The following is a 16274-nucleotide window of genomic DNA, read 5'->3' on the forward strand; positions in this document are numbered from 1 at the left end:
ATTCAGTCGTAAACTCGTAATATGTGAACATTCTGCTACCATTTCTCATGCAAAATTACCCTTTTTGCAATGCTGTGAGTTTAGCTCGGAACAAAATCTTAGCGTTAGAATGAAACAAAATCTTATTTCATATAAAGATAAGTCCAAGATGGTTATGCGTTTATCTTGTGCTTAGGTTAACAATTGCGATGTTACGTTTGGGGGTTTTGGTCGAGGGTATGCTTTTTTTGTTTTTTGTAGGCCTAATTTGGTATTGGGATACTCCGCTTCTACTGAAGGTTTTAGCTCATACAGATCTCTGCCTTTCTTCAATTCTTCTTACGCAAAAATGATGTTTCGTTTTATCTTGGTTTTTTTTTATACTACAGCTGCCCCTATGAGAAGTCTTCTGTTAAGAGGTTATAAGTGGAGTTCAGTTTTAGCTACAACGATTAATATTCATCCCTCTCGAAGTATTATAACCACCAGTGATGTCTTCTCGTTATAAGGGACCGAGAAGGTAGAGATTGGCATGTTTAATTGTCAAACCCTTAACCTTTTATTGAAATTGCGGGCTTGTATTCCAGTGATGATCAAGATATGCTTGCATATTCACTTTTGTTTTTTCTGATCTTGTTCGCAGGCTATATGAATTGTAATTTAGTTCTGCCTGCTTGTTTGAAAATACGACGCTATATGAATTGTAACAAATGAAAAATATTTTAAAATCTGGCTTCTATACTATTCTTTGCGAACAAATGAAAAATATTTTAAACACTGCCTACGGAAATGCCGTTGAGTTTTGTAGCTGTATTTGACTGGAATGAAGTTTAAATGTGGATAATAAATTTTGGCAAATGAACTTTTCATCTAAACTAGCTGAATTTAAAAATAAAACTAGTTAGAACTCTCATAGCACATACATGTTCTCTAACGTTTTGGCGACATCCTTCAAACAGAATACTGTGATTATGGCAACACACTCACCATTGTTCCTAACATATTAGGTCAACGCAACACCGCACCACCGTTCACTTTCTGATAGTGCTCTTACAAGAAATTATTGCGGTCTTTGGTATTCTCCAATGTCCCATTAGTGATGACCTGAAATTTTCTATCCACCAAAGTTAATGACATAAATCCAACGTTTGAGTATTATCATTATAAAATTTTTTCTCAAAAGCCCCACCAAATAATAACAACAACTTTGACATATTATCATTAACCAATTTTTTCAACGATTCTAGTAAACTATTGAATGCAATAACACCTTTACATACCCAACTTTAACACGCTGGGTTCAACGATTCTAGTTGTTATCATTCATATCCTGCTGTGGTCGTTGAACACACAAAATCACACCAATCAAAATAATCACACTAAATAGTTGGTAAACTTATTGAAACTTCCGCTATTAAACTTAACTAGCATTATGCACGTGTGTTGCACGTTAATATATAGGGTGTGAAGATCAGTTAAGGGAGTTGATAACCTGTTAATATATACATTGCTGTGAAATCATGAAATGAAAGAAATGCAGAAGAATAGATTGCACCTGCATTGAAGATAAATAGGGTACAAAGCCATAATTAAAGATAAAGGTCGAAGAAATGCCAAAAAAGTTGATTGATTATATACTTTAAAACCAAAATCATCATCTGTACATGTCAAAATTAGTTGAAACATTACAAAAGAAGAAAAGAACGATATGGACAGAAGCTAGTTATGTGAACCCAAGTGGATTTCTGGGTTTTGCAGTTAAGTTCTTTGTTTGTTAAAGTATTCAGCTAGCAGATGTACTCACTGCCAAAGGAAAAAGATTTGTATGAATGTACATGATAGAGATGACAAAAGTTTATAGTAACTAATTCAAATTGTAAAGGTGTTGCACTTACATTTTCATTCAGATTTGGTGCTACATTACTTGTTAAATCATTTATGATTGGAGAGACCTTTGGAAGGGTGAAGAAGCTATTTTTGTGTTGCCTGTTGAAACTTGTTATTTTTATACGAAACATGGCCTTATATCCCACCAAATTTTGGAACAGTTGTAGTATAATCTCTGTACCATTCTCCTGGAAATATTGAATGTGCACAATTTAAAATGCAATTGGATGTATGTGCTCAAAGTAAGAGACATATATATATTTTTGCACATGTGATTCAATGTGGGCTAGTTCTTTTTCAGTTTTTTGTAGGAGTGTCATTGCTTCATCTTGAAATGCTACAATTTTTGCGGTAGACGTTTCGTCTTTTATTTCCATTCGTAGTTGGTACCTACGCAATATTAGATTAATTATAACATATAAATAAAGTAGTTAAAAAAGTTATAATTTACCTTTGTTCTGGTGATACAATGCCGTGGTTTGTGCAACTGTAACCGTTACTGGTGTTATTAACTGCTTTCAGACAATCTGAATGTGGATATGCATTGTAAGTCCATCCCTTGTCATGAAGTAGTTTGGAAATAATTGCCTCACAGGTGAAATGGTCTTGCTATAAATATGATGGGTTGTTAAACGGGACATGGAATATGTAAGAAATAAAAGTTGTAGATTAATATATCTTGAATGACGTACATATGATGAAACATCATTAGCTGAGGCAATTACATATGATAGTGTTTTTTTGTTTTGGGACAATGGTTGTGGAGCGATACTTGATGGTGGTTGAGGAGGCCCTTGCAACAGAAATTTACATTGAGCTGGTACTGGACTGTAGAGAAATGAAATTGTCTTAATAGTAAATGGAGTATAACCGAGGATTATAGGTATCATACTTGAATTTGAAATTTGAACAATAAGTTGAATAGTACATAGGTGTAGTATGTGCCCAAGGCATCTCTAACTAAATTGATATTGAAGTTTATGCGCATGGAAAATTTTGTAATGAAATAGAGAAAAATAGCTCCAATTATAGTTGAAAGAGTGGAGCAAACTTAGAACACCAAGAGCTTTCCTATTTGGAAATCGCAAGTCAGACCATTTTTCCTATTTATATAATTATAACATGAAAAGGTTGCAATGAGTCGAGTTCTGTAGGATGTGAGTCTATTGGCTTCCCTGAGATGAATAAAATGCAATGATGCAAGTTATGCAAGTTGTGTTAATCTCATGTTTTAGGCAACTAAATAAAGACGACAGGGTTCAAATACTTAGAGAAAATCAATAATTATATCACTGATCAAGTTAGTTTTTCTCTGAGAACAACCTATACCTGCATTATTCTCTTGCAAAGAGCATCCCACTTCTCATGTATATTACTAAATAAACAATTATTAGAATAAAGAAAAAGTAATATATTAATCGAGCACAGGCATGTATGGCAGACCCAAAAGTATATGCATTCAATATATATAATTTATGTCAAGAACATCAGGAAGAGTACCTGTTTATGATGTTCGTAACTTCTGAAAATTGCAAATTTAGATATAGCTTTGTTGCAGCCGTAGACGACAAAACATATTCATGATATTCGTCTGTAGCATGTTTAGATTTGGATATGTTAAACAATAATAAAATATGATAGAAATTGATCAATACGAATGTTGAGTTTGATCTGAACAAACATACCATCATATCTAACGCTTGTAGAAGTCACTATTAAAACTGATGCGTTAGAATTATCTTTGAATGCATCATCATCGAATTGCATTGCCGAGTTGCTCCACAATGTGATTTTCAATACATATCCGCTATATAATGCAATAACAATTAAGTAGCACATGGGAGATGCAAGAGAGATATATAGAAAAAAATTTTTTTATTTGATTGGAATGAAATCACTTACTCCTCATCTTGGAGTTTAATCACTCTTACAACAGTTTTATGTCCATTTTTTTTCACTATATTCTTTAGCTTATTCCACTCGTACACGCGTCCAACAACATATGTAAGAAAAGAAAAAAAGATAACACATTAGAATGATGCTGGATATAGTTATTAAAATATTTTTTTATAGATATTTACCTGAAAGATTTTTGTTGTCAATCTTTGATGGTATTTGATCGAAACTGATAAATGAAAATGCATGTTGTGGAAAGTTCATAAATTTGATTTTAAGTAGTTTTATGCTGGTGTACTAGTTGAAACAAATAATATACTTCCCAGGTATGACATTATATCTCTTGTCGTTTTTTAACAAAGAAAATCGATCTAGAGAGTAAATCTTGTTCTCAACTATGTGGTGTTTGAACTTGGTCATCAATGATTTATCAACTCTTGCATGTATTTGGTGTCCCTGAGAAAAGTGCAGACAATGTTATATATAGTGAGTAAAAAAAAAATAATAGAAGGTTACGCAACTATACGTACATGTTCGTCAATAAGCAGCATGTCTAGACTCTTTACTTCATCTGTAGTGTAGTCAACTGCTTGCCATAATCTAGTGACTCTAGCTATTATTTTCCACTCTCTATTAGTCGAGTCAATATCTGCAATGCAATGATGTTGAACATGTGCCATTTGCAGAAGTCCCTACACATAATGAAAGATTAGCTTTTGTAGGTATTGTAGTTATACAAATACACGTAAAGCCAACTTAACTGGAAATAGCTATATTAAACATTTATACAACAGTGAAAGACAGACATGTAATTTGAGTTTAAACTGGCATCAATTCTCAAAAGTCTAAGGATATAAATCGATCTGCAAGATCAAACTCTAAGTATCATATAGCAATACTCCTTATCTTTATTAACGCCAAGATTATCGTTACTATCCATGACCTTATGACCTGTAACAATTTAGCAAATATTAGTTTCATCTGCCAAGTATATAGCAGTAGTGTTGGAGTTGAATATAAACAATGCCTTTCATGTACCAATGGATTCAGTTGCGACCAATATTCCAACCACAGAATTTGATAAGCAGAAAACATGTTAACGGTAAAGTGACGATATTTGTTATAGAAGTCATGTCATCACAGTCAGGTAGAGCAAATAAATAGAGATTGTTATGAAAACATAAAACATACTAATCAAGTGAGCGGAGCGAACGATCTTGGGCCGGGTGGGGGTACGTGGTCTAAAAATGTGTTTGGTTGGTTTATGTCTATCCGCATTCTCTCCCTTTCTCTCCGCCAAGCTCAAAACTCTTTTCTAAAAAACTCCTCTCTCTCTCTCTCAATCACTCGACTGCCTCTCCCATCTCTCTCAATTACTCGGGTTTGCTTTGTAAACGCCCCAACATCACAGTTCTTTGCATTGAATTGTTTCACTTTTTGTATAGATGCTTGAAAAGTTTGATAAGGGTTAAATTGGTTGCTTCTCTATTTGGTGCACCAAGTTATCAATCCGTGGATTCTTAGAGAAGTTGCCTGAACCTTTATTGAAGAAAATCTCATGTGAGTATTTTTTTTCCGATTGTTTCTGTTATGTTGGGTAACTTAAGTTTTCGTCCTTACGTGATATTGTTACTTGTACATGGAATGAAATTGGTTTTTAAGAGATGGGTATGTTTGGTTTTTTTTTTTTCCCTGTTGTTTTGATGTTGGAATTTTTATGAGTTCTTAGTGTGATTCATTTTTCGGTTATGTTAAATCATTGTTATTGATTAGTTTGGAAATAGTTTTGGTTTGATACTTTGATTAGTTTATCTGTAATTGTGACTTAAGTTATCAGTATTTCACGATCCAATTATTTATGGAGAGACACAAATGTCTGGTTTTTGTGTGGCAACTTGTACTTGTTAATTGTTATGATGTTAACCGAGATTCATTTTGTCACCCTTTAGTGATTAAATACACTATTTACGTTGAGACCATTGGTTGCATTTGTCAGACCATGTTTGATCGTGAGTCGGATTGAGATTGGTAGTATGATTACATTTGTCACTATTGGTTGCATTTGTCAGACCACGTTTGATCGTGAGTCAGATTAAGATTGGTAATATGATTACATTTTTCATTTTTCATTTGCATTTGAGATTGCGTTTGTCATTTTTTTGTTCGGTGAGATTGAGATTGAGAATTTTAAATTATAACACGAGCTGAGAGTGACATTCAACTGAACAACCATGACATGCGCAAGGGCTTCGCTCACTCCCCACTGCAATATAGTATACTAGTCTAAAAGAATTCATACATACATACAAATATTTGTTCTTAAATATGAATGATGCAAGAAATCAAAACAGGATGATTTTAATTATATAAGAAGTGCTTTAGTTTAATATAATACATCGTAATACTTTATTTGTTGCCGACAAGGCGACAACTGTTTCTTAACTCTCACTCCTCGAGGATATGAACTATTTTCTCTTAGAAAGACAGCATCTTTGCAATTTTCCGTTTCTTTTTCTCAGTGTGATGGCGGATTTTGCCTAAGGTGGTGGTAGTGAAACCCAAAGTTACGGCCTTTCGAGTTTTTCCGAGTCCGGGCTCTTCGATAACCGAAGTTTCTCTTTTACCGACCCGATTCCAACCTTTTTTTTTCCAGTTATAGTCATCAACAATATATCAATACCTCCTTTTGGATAGTAGATTCAGTTCTAGAATCATCGAAAAGTTAGATCCGAACCGCAAAAACGGATTTTTCGGCTCTCAGTCTTTGCGGTTCGCGAAGTCTGTTTTGGGAGGTGATTAAAAGGAGATTCAAACTCTCTTCAATATCCGCGGCGTCATTATCGATACTTGCATCAACACGGGGAACAAATTTTCTGTGTTTTTGGTTTGATTATAGATTGACTCTCTTGAGTTTTAATTGCTACTTGATAGTCCAAGGGGTTTGTGTTATTGGGTTTTGGGTTTTGTTTTTGGCTCTAACTGTTTGAATTTTGGAGGGAGCCATGGCGGTTTAGTAGTTTCTCACTTGTGGGCGGATACGGTGAGACTGTGACAATTGTAATTGTTGAAGTTGTTTCAAGAGTAGCAACATCCTCATCAATGTCAAATCTTATGGCTATGAACTGTAGAGGAATCGAGTCGTGATCGACTGTTAAGATTATAGAAGACTTGGTCCGTGATCATGATCCGGATATCATTTGTTTTTGAAACAAAAGCAAGTTGCAAGAGAATGGAAGGAGTTCGAAAACGCGTTTAAAGTACAGATGGAAATTGTATTGTTCCAAATTCGAGGGCAGAAAAAGGAGGTCTCACGGTCTTCGGAAGGAAGATTTCTCGATTGATATCATGGGAGCTACTACCAACCACATTACGGGTAAAGTTTCTAATCTGGGTATATCAAATGATTGGTATTTTACTTTTATATATGGAGAACCCTCTTCTGGCAATAGAAAGAGGGTCTAGGATGAACTGAGAGACCTATCTCTTTATATCCCAGCACCCTGGATGATTTTTGGAGATTTCAATGCAGTAGCATCTTTAGATGAAAAAATTGGTGGCCACAGTGTTCTTAACAGAAGCATGTTTGATTTTAATGATTTTATTAATGATATTGGTTTGATAGACCTAGGTTTTAAGGGACCTAAATTCACCTGGTGCAATAATCGCTCTTATGGTAATCATATTTTAGAAAGACTAGACAGAGCCCTTGCTACTCCTAGTTGGGTAGATTTTTTCCCTGAAGCAAAAGTTTTTCATATCCCTAATGTCTCTTCGGATCACTTAGCACTAGGCATTACTCTTAAAAATTCTGAGCCATTACCAAAGAAACCTTTTAGGTTCTATGAAATGTGGTTACATTGATAATACATGCAAAGATGTGATTAAAGAAGGTTGGGATTCAAAGTGGAGGATGATCTTACCATGGGAATAGTAGGAAAAAACAGGAAGCCACAAAGGAGAAGTTAACAGTTTGGAATAAGAGACAGTTTGGAAATATTTTTTGTGAAATAAGAAATGTGAAGAAGAAGTTGGAGAGTTTGATGACACATGAGATGAATGAGAGGAATTATAAAAGTATAAAAGAGCTAAAGGAGAAATTGGTAGAGCTTTTTGAAAGAGAAGCTAGCTTGTGGAGGCAGAGGTCGGGTCAAGTATGGGTGAGAGATTATGCAAGAAATACAAAGTTCTTTCATATATCTACCATTTATAGGAGAAGAAAAAACAGAATTGAGAAACTTTGAGAGGATGATGGTTCATGGAAAAAAGGAAGAGAAGAAGTGGGTAAAACCATAAACAATTTCTTTACAAAGCTCTTTGAAACACAATACCCTCAAACTGATAATTCCATCCTAGATCTTTTCCAGCCTATTATAACCAACATGGAAAATGAATTGTTAGGAGTTTGTCCCTCTGATGAAGAGATATGGAGAATCATAAAAAAATTGCATCCCTTGAAAGCCCCTGGACCTGATGGCTTTCAAGGGATTTTTTATCAAAGATGTTGGGATATAGTGGGCATCACTATTATCAAAACAGTGCAGGATTTTTTCTTATACAACACCCTTCCACCAGATCTAAATGAAACTTTCATTACCTTGATCCCAAAAACACCTACTCCAGATCACATATCCAAATTCAGGCCAATCAGTTTATGCAATTTCACATACAAAATCATCTCAAAAATTCTAGCTAATAGACTAAAAACCCACCTACACAAAATTATCTCACCCTTTCAGGGAGCTTTTGTAAAGGGGAGGTTTATTGGTGACAACATAGGCTTAGCAAGTGAATTGTTTCACAATATGAAAAAGATGAAAAAAAAAAAAAACAATTTTGGTTGGCCCTAAAGTTGGATATGAAGAAGCGTTTGATAGAGTTGAATGGTGTTTTTCAGATCAGATTTTTGAAAACCGGGTTTTAGCGGGGAAGTGGATAGATATATGATTAAAGTCCTGTTTGGAAACAAGTATCCTTCCGAAGTTCTTTTAAATGGCTCCCCTTTGAGTCATTTGTTTCCACAGCGAGGTCTAAGACAGGGAGACCCCCTATCTCCCTACCTCTTCATTCTGGTCACAGAAGCTCTCTCTAGAATCCTCAAGCAAGTCGAGGATGAGAATAGGATTAGTGGCATCAAAGTGAGAAGAGGATCACCCCCATCGGGTCATCTACTATATGCGGATGATCTCGATCATGTTTTGCAAGGCAAATTTGGATGAAATAAACAATTGTCAAGGATATCTTACGGAAATCTAGCAATGCATCCGGGTCAAGAGGTCATTTGGGGAGAAGTCTAGTGCTTTTTTTAGGTAGGAATGTGCATAACACACATCAGAAAATGATTCTTAGGAGATGGAAGGTAAGAAGGTTCACGAGAAAAGGAGAAATACTTGGGAGTACCAATCATATTGGGAAAGAAGAAGGGAGAGGACTTGAAAGTATCTTTTAGAAAGTTTACAAAGGAAAGTCGATTGGTTGGAAAGCTAAAATCCTTTCACAAGCTAAGCAGAACCACTTTAGTCAAATCAAGAGGCAAAGCGGTGCCTATCTATGCCATGGGAGTTTATGCTTTACCTAACAGGATCAATGAAAGGATAGATAGGCTCAATCGGGATTTTTGGTGGAATGGAACAACAAATACTACTGCTTGGCATACTATGAGTTGGGAGAAACTTTGCAAATCAAAGGCAAATGGGGGTTTGGGTTTCAGGAAAGCCAAAGAAATGAATTTGGCCATGTTGGCTAAACACGTTGGAGACTTATTCTGGATGAGAAATTCGATATGGTCTAGAACTTTCAATAGTATATATAAGTGGGATTGTTTTAATAACCAAGATGGTAAGAAGAAAAAACCACAATCTTTTTTCTGGAGAGGTGTGCAGTTAAGTATGAAAGCAGTAAAGGAAGGATTCATGTGGTTACTTGGTAATGGCTCTAGGATTAAAACTTTTTCTGAACCCTGGTTACTTTTTCTTGAAAAACCTCTTATTTTAGGAAACCACCTAAACCCAGAAAGAGTCAATCTAAACCTCACACGTAGAGTATCTGACCTATCTAGGGAAAACGAGGAGGAATGGGACATTACTAGGTTAGGAGATTTGTTTCCTAACCTTATCTCTGATTGTATTAAAACCTTAACTATCAAACCAAATGTCATTGATAAAATCATTTGGTGGAAAGATAAGAAGGGAGTTCTTACAGTCAGGTCTGCTTACAAGTTACTTGCCAAAGAATATGAGGAGGGTGAGAGCTCTAGAATGAATAAAAAGAGTATAAGGAGGATCTGGAAAATAAAAACTGATGCAGCCACTCAACTCTTTATATGGAAAGCTTACATGGGAGGTCTACCCACTGGAGAGGTTTTGATCTGAGAGAAGAAGTTTAAAGGGTGATGTAACTTGTGTTTTCTGTGAAAGGCACGCTGAAACTGATTATCACCTTTTCTTTGGTTGTGAGTGGAGTAGAACATTATGGTATGGATCAAACATAAGTTTGAGGGTAGATGCAAAAGAAGAAAAGGATATCAGATGTTGGCTTGATGATTTCATTAGGCCGGGAGAGACAAGGATCTCTGAGGCTTCCGGTATCTATGGTTTATGTATGATGCATGAAATCACGGAAAGCAAGAAACAAACTCAAGTTTGAAAGAAAGAGGAGCAATTTCCAGGAGCTCTACACAATTGTGAATCAAACAGTCAAGAGAATCACAGAAGCCTATACTGCAGAGAACAATCCATCCCCTAATGGCCAGGATCTTCGTCATGTCATAAACAATACTTTAGATTTTAGTGTGCGCCATAGGGAGTTGTACAGCAACAGGAATCTCATCTCTTTTGATGGTGCTTTTAACAGATGTGAGAATAAGGGGGCGTCGGCCACAATATGCAGAAGTCCAGATGGTAAATTCATCGGGGCGACATACATGAAATTCAATTGTCAAAACGACTATACAGGTGAGAATGTTATGGAGCAGAAGTCACAACTGCTCTAATTCAGAAGCTAAAGCCAGGGCCCTCTATAGTCTTGGGAGATAATCGTCAGTTGATGGACGTGCTTGCAGGGAATGAGAAAAGCTTAGGTTGGCAAGTAGATGAACATGTGAAGAAAATTTTAGATTTATTTCAAGTCTGTAATATAAATAATGAGTCCAATTCCGAGTTCTTTTGGATAAGCCGTAACACCAATGGAGATGCCCATGAACCGCCAAGTGAAAGGCGGAGATATGTGAATTGGACCTCCTCCAAATTGGGTTTTTGAGTCTGTAACTCCTCTTATGAGATTTTAAATATATGGAAAGAAGTGGTTTATCGAAAAAAAAAAAAAAAAAAAAAAATTACAGTGAGAGACGGAACCCTTCAATTCGAAACCCGACTTTCAGTGTAGAATTGCTAGGTCGGTTGTAAATAAATTATTTAAAGCATACGATTGGACTGGGCCATTTTCTAGTATGGTCTAAACAAAATCAACCCATATGGCTACAATACTACTTGGCGTAGATAATTTCAAAAATGAGAAACAATAAGTCCCATATTACTCCGGGTAATTCTGTCCCAAGCGCCCGAAAGATCGCGGAAACAACAATTTTTCTGATGGAAAGAGAACTCAAAAACGATAAATTCTTACTGAAGAAATCAATAATGACTCTCCCGTCCGTAGCCCGGCCTGACGGTTTCTTAAAGTAAGTCATTTCATAGGGAATAGACTGGCAGAAAAGCCGCTGAGAAACCGCCAGTATCAGAATTGGAGTCACCAAAGTTGAAGATAGCTTGAAACTCACATTTGGCCTCACATATAGAACCCAGGAAAGCCATTGTCACCGCCAACATGGCTAAGACTTGCTGGATAACAAACCAAGCACCCATTTCTAAAGAACGGATCTCTTTTTGCTAGTGAAAATTATGCACTATAGATGCTGATGGAAACAGAATTTATACACAAAAGGATGCATTAGTCGTTGTAAATGTGTAAACGATCGTTGTTGTTACACAAGTGTGACAGCAACACTGTACCATCACCAGTGCAAATGTGGGTTCGATATCAACAGGTGGATGAAGCCATAGAAGGACAATTTTTTTTCTCATAAGCTCCATTTGAAAACAATATTGCTATACAGATATTATTCAATGTGTGGTTCATAATTGAGTCAATTTTCATTTTCATTACAACTGAACTGAAGAAGAAAAATAGCAGAAAATTGATGTGGCCAGGATGATCTGCCTCAGAACATTGTTTAAATGACACACCTATTCCACAATAGCCACACCTATTCCACAATAGCCACCGGATAGGTAATATCCAGTTTTCAGTCATTGATTGAAGAAATGAAATTACACGCTCAGTTTCTGGCTTTACAGGATATGTCACAGCAAATGATACAGAAACCATGCCATCCACAGCAACCAACACGCAAGTGCGAGCAAGCTGCTCACTATCTGACATGTACTCCTAAACCTCAGGGTTCATTGGGATGTTGTGAACCTTCATGAGTCTCTTGTTCCCAACCAATACCGTTTTCTCACCAACCATGCCGCCCACCCCAGACCCTGGGCCTCGAAGTCTTTATCTACATTTACGTGCCTATACTGCTGATGCAGCTTCTTAGCATGCGCCACTATAGCTTTTGCGACAGGATGATTACTGTTTGATTTGAAAATTAAAGAAAAATAAAAACAAATAAATGGTAATCCAAAACAACTATTCCCCTTTCCCTTACAAAGCAAGTAATGATAAGAGGAGTAGTAGCTAGAAACAGAGACTACCTCTGCAATAGCAGCCATGTCACAAAATTCTTGAATAGCCATGTCTGAAAACAGCATCGTACTAACTACCAAAGGCTTCTCTACTGTGTAAGAGTTCCAGTCTTCTCAAACACAACACATTTCACCTGAAGCCAGAGTGTTGAAATAATGAAATCCAATGAATCATCTTTCTATGCATTTAGTCAACAGAATGTGTTTAGAATCAAAGACAAAATAGAAGATATAAAAAGTTACATATAACAGTTATGAATGTTTATTAACAGATATTAGATACGGTTTTTTGCTTTGTGTGCTTTTTTCAAGAGCATTTCTACCCTTGATGAGAACGCCTTGGGAAGCACCTATTCATGTGGAAATCATGACAGCTGTTGGGGTAGCTGAACCCAATGCACATGGGTAGGCAACTACCAGCACTGAAATACCAAACTGCAGTGGCAGTTCAAATACATAAATAGCTTTTGGAATCCAACGTTTAGAGTAAACACCGGCTTCTCCAAAAATGAGCCAGCCCAACCATGTCATGAGTGCTGCCACAATAGCCTGTGAAAAATGGAGGCAACTACAAACATTGAACCAAATTTACATATGAAAATAGTACACAAATGAACTAATTGCTGCTAATTTCATTTTTTTTTTGATTGGCAAGCATGTTTTGAATGAGATCAGTTTAGCATGAGTTGCTAATTTGTAATTCATATTGATTAAAATGAAAGTTGACCACCAATAATGCAAAGCAAATTGATTACTCAAATGCAGCAATAACTTATGGACAAACTACATAACTATCTTTCAGACTTGTACTGGAGTTTGTCATACCCTGGGAGTGCTATGCAGACTGGAATTTTACGATTCAATCAACCGATCAATCATAAACTTAACTTCAATGAAATGATGCCATAATGACATCCTATTATCATGGTGCCTTAACAGCTTCTACCAGTCACCAGACCCACCACAGAGATTGAGACATTCCACACATTCCGAAGGTCAAAAAGCAGAACTGAACCAAGAACATATCAAGAAAAATTTCATGCTAAACATGGCCAAGTGACTTGGGGATATCCTGAAGGTTACATATGTTTCAAATAGTCAACAACTCAGCATCACTTCATGTCTAAGTGCAAAAGAGATAGACCAGAGGTTACAACGTAAATATTGTTTAAATCTGATAATTAACAACCAGTGTCTCCAAACCAGTATTACAATATAAACACTTGGCAAAAAAAATTTAAACAGCCCAACTCATAGTTTAATGAAATGAACAGCAAAACATGAAAAAAAAAACAATGATAGTCTAATTTATTTATGTCCAAAAGCCATACTTGCACTTAATTATACATAATCCAAAGAAATAATGATTATACATCCCAAATTTAACTGAAACTTACTTTTGTTATAAAGGCACAATGCCGTGCGTTGCGCATTTGTAACAGCTACTGGTGATATCAACTGTCTTTAGGCAACATTCGCATGCATTGTAAGACCATCCCTTGTCAAGAAGTACCTTGGAATTACGCATCTCACAGGTAAAATGCATTTGCTGTAAATAATATATTATGTTATATGGTATATAGAATATTTAAGAGATGAAAGTTATATACGAACATATGTTGATTCTGACAAAGTTTTTTTGTTTTTGGAAATGAAGAGAGTGCGGTGAATATTGGCAGTGCTTGAGGAAGCACTTGTAATGGAAGTTGACTTTGTGTTGGTACTGGACTGGAGGAAAAAAAAAATTAAGCAAAAAAAAAAAAAATCATCATGTGGATAGAACACGGAAGATCAATAACATTAACACTATATACAGAACACATTAATAAAACTGCACAAAAAAAGAACAAACTGTGTATAGAGTTCACTTACGGCAATTCACAATCTAATTACTTACCAGTAAGAGTGCAATGAGGAATGGTCTGACAATGTGACTCGGGTATTGTTAAAGCAAATCCTAGACGAATCAGAATCTGTTTCCAGTGAAATCAAATAGAACATGTGTAAGACAGTTGTATTTGTGTATATATATATCTGAGACAATATACAGAGAAGAGGAGAATACCTGAGACATGTCAATGCACATTGGAGTTAAATAACTTGAACATGTTAGGGTAAACCACATTCCTTGTAAAAGTCCCTGAGTAACCTTTCTGGTATCCTTTTCTAACTAACACTTTGGTCGTCTGTCTTGATACACCTCTTGAGAGAGCTACATAGGGTTGCTAATGAATGAAACTTCACAATGACGACATGTCTTGAAACTTTGGAGTCGGAAGGGTTCAAAGTACGGACTGTCCCTAAAATCCCTCGTGTAGTTGTGGTATGAACGCATCATAGTTCTACTTATTTTAGCATTAGATCCCATCTTAACATTGGATGGAGCTGTACCACAAACTTTTTTTAATCTTTATAGCTAAAAAGAAGATTTCTGAAACACAAAGTACTGAGAATTTCAAAAGTTAATTCCAACCTATTCAAATTTTAGTAAAGCAGTACAGCACACCTATGAGTTTCTCTTTACATTAAGGTAATAACAATAAACGATTAAATTGTCAAAAAAAAAATAATAATAATAATAAACAACATAAAAAATGGAAATATCTTGGAGTAAAGGATTATACCTTCTCTATTAATCAGTTTCTTTTTGAGTTCCTTGCTTGCAAGTGAAGCCTCAGCAATAGTAGATTCAAGATTGCTAAGTGTTTGTTTTTATTGCTAACCATCCTGGTTGTGATTTTTCTAGACACACCAACAGAGACGAATGATGGTTATATCAAGATAGACGATCCAACGGGAAGTAAGAGATGAGTTACTCGCCGTAGTCTCACCAAGGATAACTCACAAATCAGATACGAAAAATAAGAAATCCATTCCTCTCACAGATGCAGTGACCTCTTATAAACACATTCAGTTCAACAGTAAAATATAATGATAGAACAAAATTACTGCATTAGCATCGTGGTTGTCAATCCCAGGTATGGAAGTAACCAATTTCAGAATCGCATCTATCCTCTTTACTGATTGCTCTCGCTTTTGAAACAACATATCACATTTTTCAGATACTCCTTATACAGTAAGAAAAACGAAAAATTTGGTTAATCTACTGACCTCAACCTTGAATTTAGAGAGTGTATCCTGCTGCTTACAAACTGTAGTATAAATTTTCATTTGGGAATTTTTAGGTGAAGAATTAGTTATGAAGATTTATTTAAGAGCCTCTAGCGACCAACAATTAATTCTAGTGCAAATCTAGTTCCAAAAGTTAATCACATCTGTATTTCACATTATGTGTGCACATATATTATTAGGAAATAAACATACCTGAGCAACAAAATTATTGACAACATCAGTGCATCTGTGGTAGTTCATGGTCAATGCTTCAGTTGTACGCTTTGCTTCATCATAGCAACTTCTAACTTCTGCACCCACCACAACAACAACCAAATTTCTCGAACACTTATTTGTAAATGTACGATTTCTTCGTACAATACATGAGTTGCATAATCCTTTTATGCAATTTGCTTTAGAACTAAACATATCAAGTATCAGCTGTACAAACTACACATAACATAAAGCAACAATAACAACAATGTCCATATATAAGAGTTGTGAACATAGGTTGATTTTGATAAGTATACAGAAGCTTCAAAGCTACTTACAGCAGAAAGAACATAGTGACCTCTGAGAGATATCATTGTGATATGGAGTTAAATGAGGAGATCACGTCAGTGTAGACCACATTTCTCGTGAAATGTTGGTTTC

At 35.7% G+C, this 16274-nt stretch overlaps 2 long non-coding RNA genes across 11 annotated transcripts; one reads left to right on the top strand and one right to left on the bottom strand.

Annotated features, from left to right (window-relative positions):
• The first annotated feature begins 157 nt into the window (after window positions 1-157).
• LOC147500355 (uncharacterized) lies at window positions 158-594 on the top strand. The gene is made up of 2 exons (XR_015196305.1): window positions 158-278; window positions 369-594. It is a non-coding gene; the product is annotated as an uncharacterized LOC147500355 (long non-coding RNA).
• An 11216-nt stretch (window positions 595-11810) lies between these two features.
• LOC147500356 (uncharacterized) lies at window positions 11811-16264 on the bottom strand. 10 transcript variants are annotated; one of them, XR_015196308.1, is made up of 8 exons: window positions 16172-16264; window positions 15834-15931; window positions 14575-15661; window positions 14407-14482; window positions 13907-14058; window positions 12860-13058; window positions 12519-12643; window positions 11811-12396 (listed from the first exon to the last, which is right to left on the bottom strand). It is a non-coding gene; the product is annotated as an uncharacterized LOC147500356 (long non-coding RNA). The 10 variants fall into 10 exon arrangements; XR_015196313.1 differs by having other exon boundaries at window positions 14575-14894; window positions 15134-15931; XR_015196312.1 differs by having other exon boundaries at window positions 14575-14940; window positions 15134-15931.
• Between the last annotated feature and the right edge of the window lie 10 nt (window positions 16265-16274).

This window comes from Coptis chinensis, chromosome 5 (genome assembly GCF_015680905.1).
Source record: "Coptis chinensis isolate HL-2020 chromosome 5, ASM1568090v1, whole genome shotgun sequence".
Lineage (NCBI taxonomy): Eukaryota > Viridiplantae > Streptophyta > Magnoliopsida > Ranunculales > Ranunculaceae > Coptis > Coptis chinensis.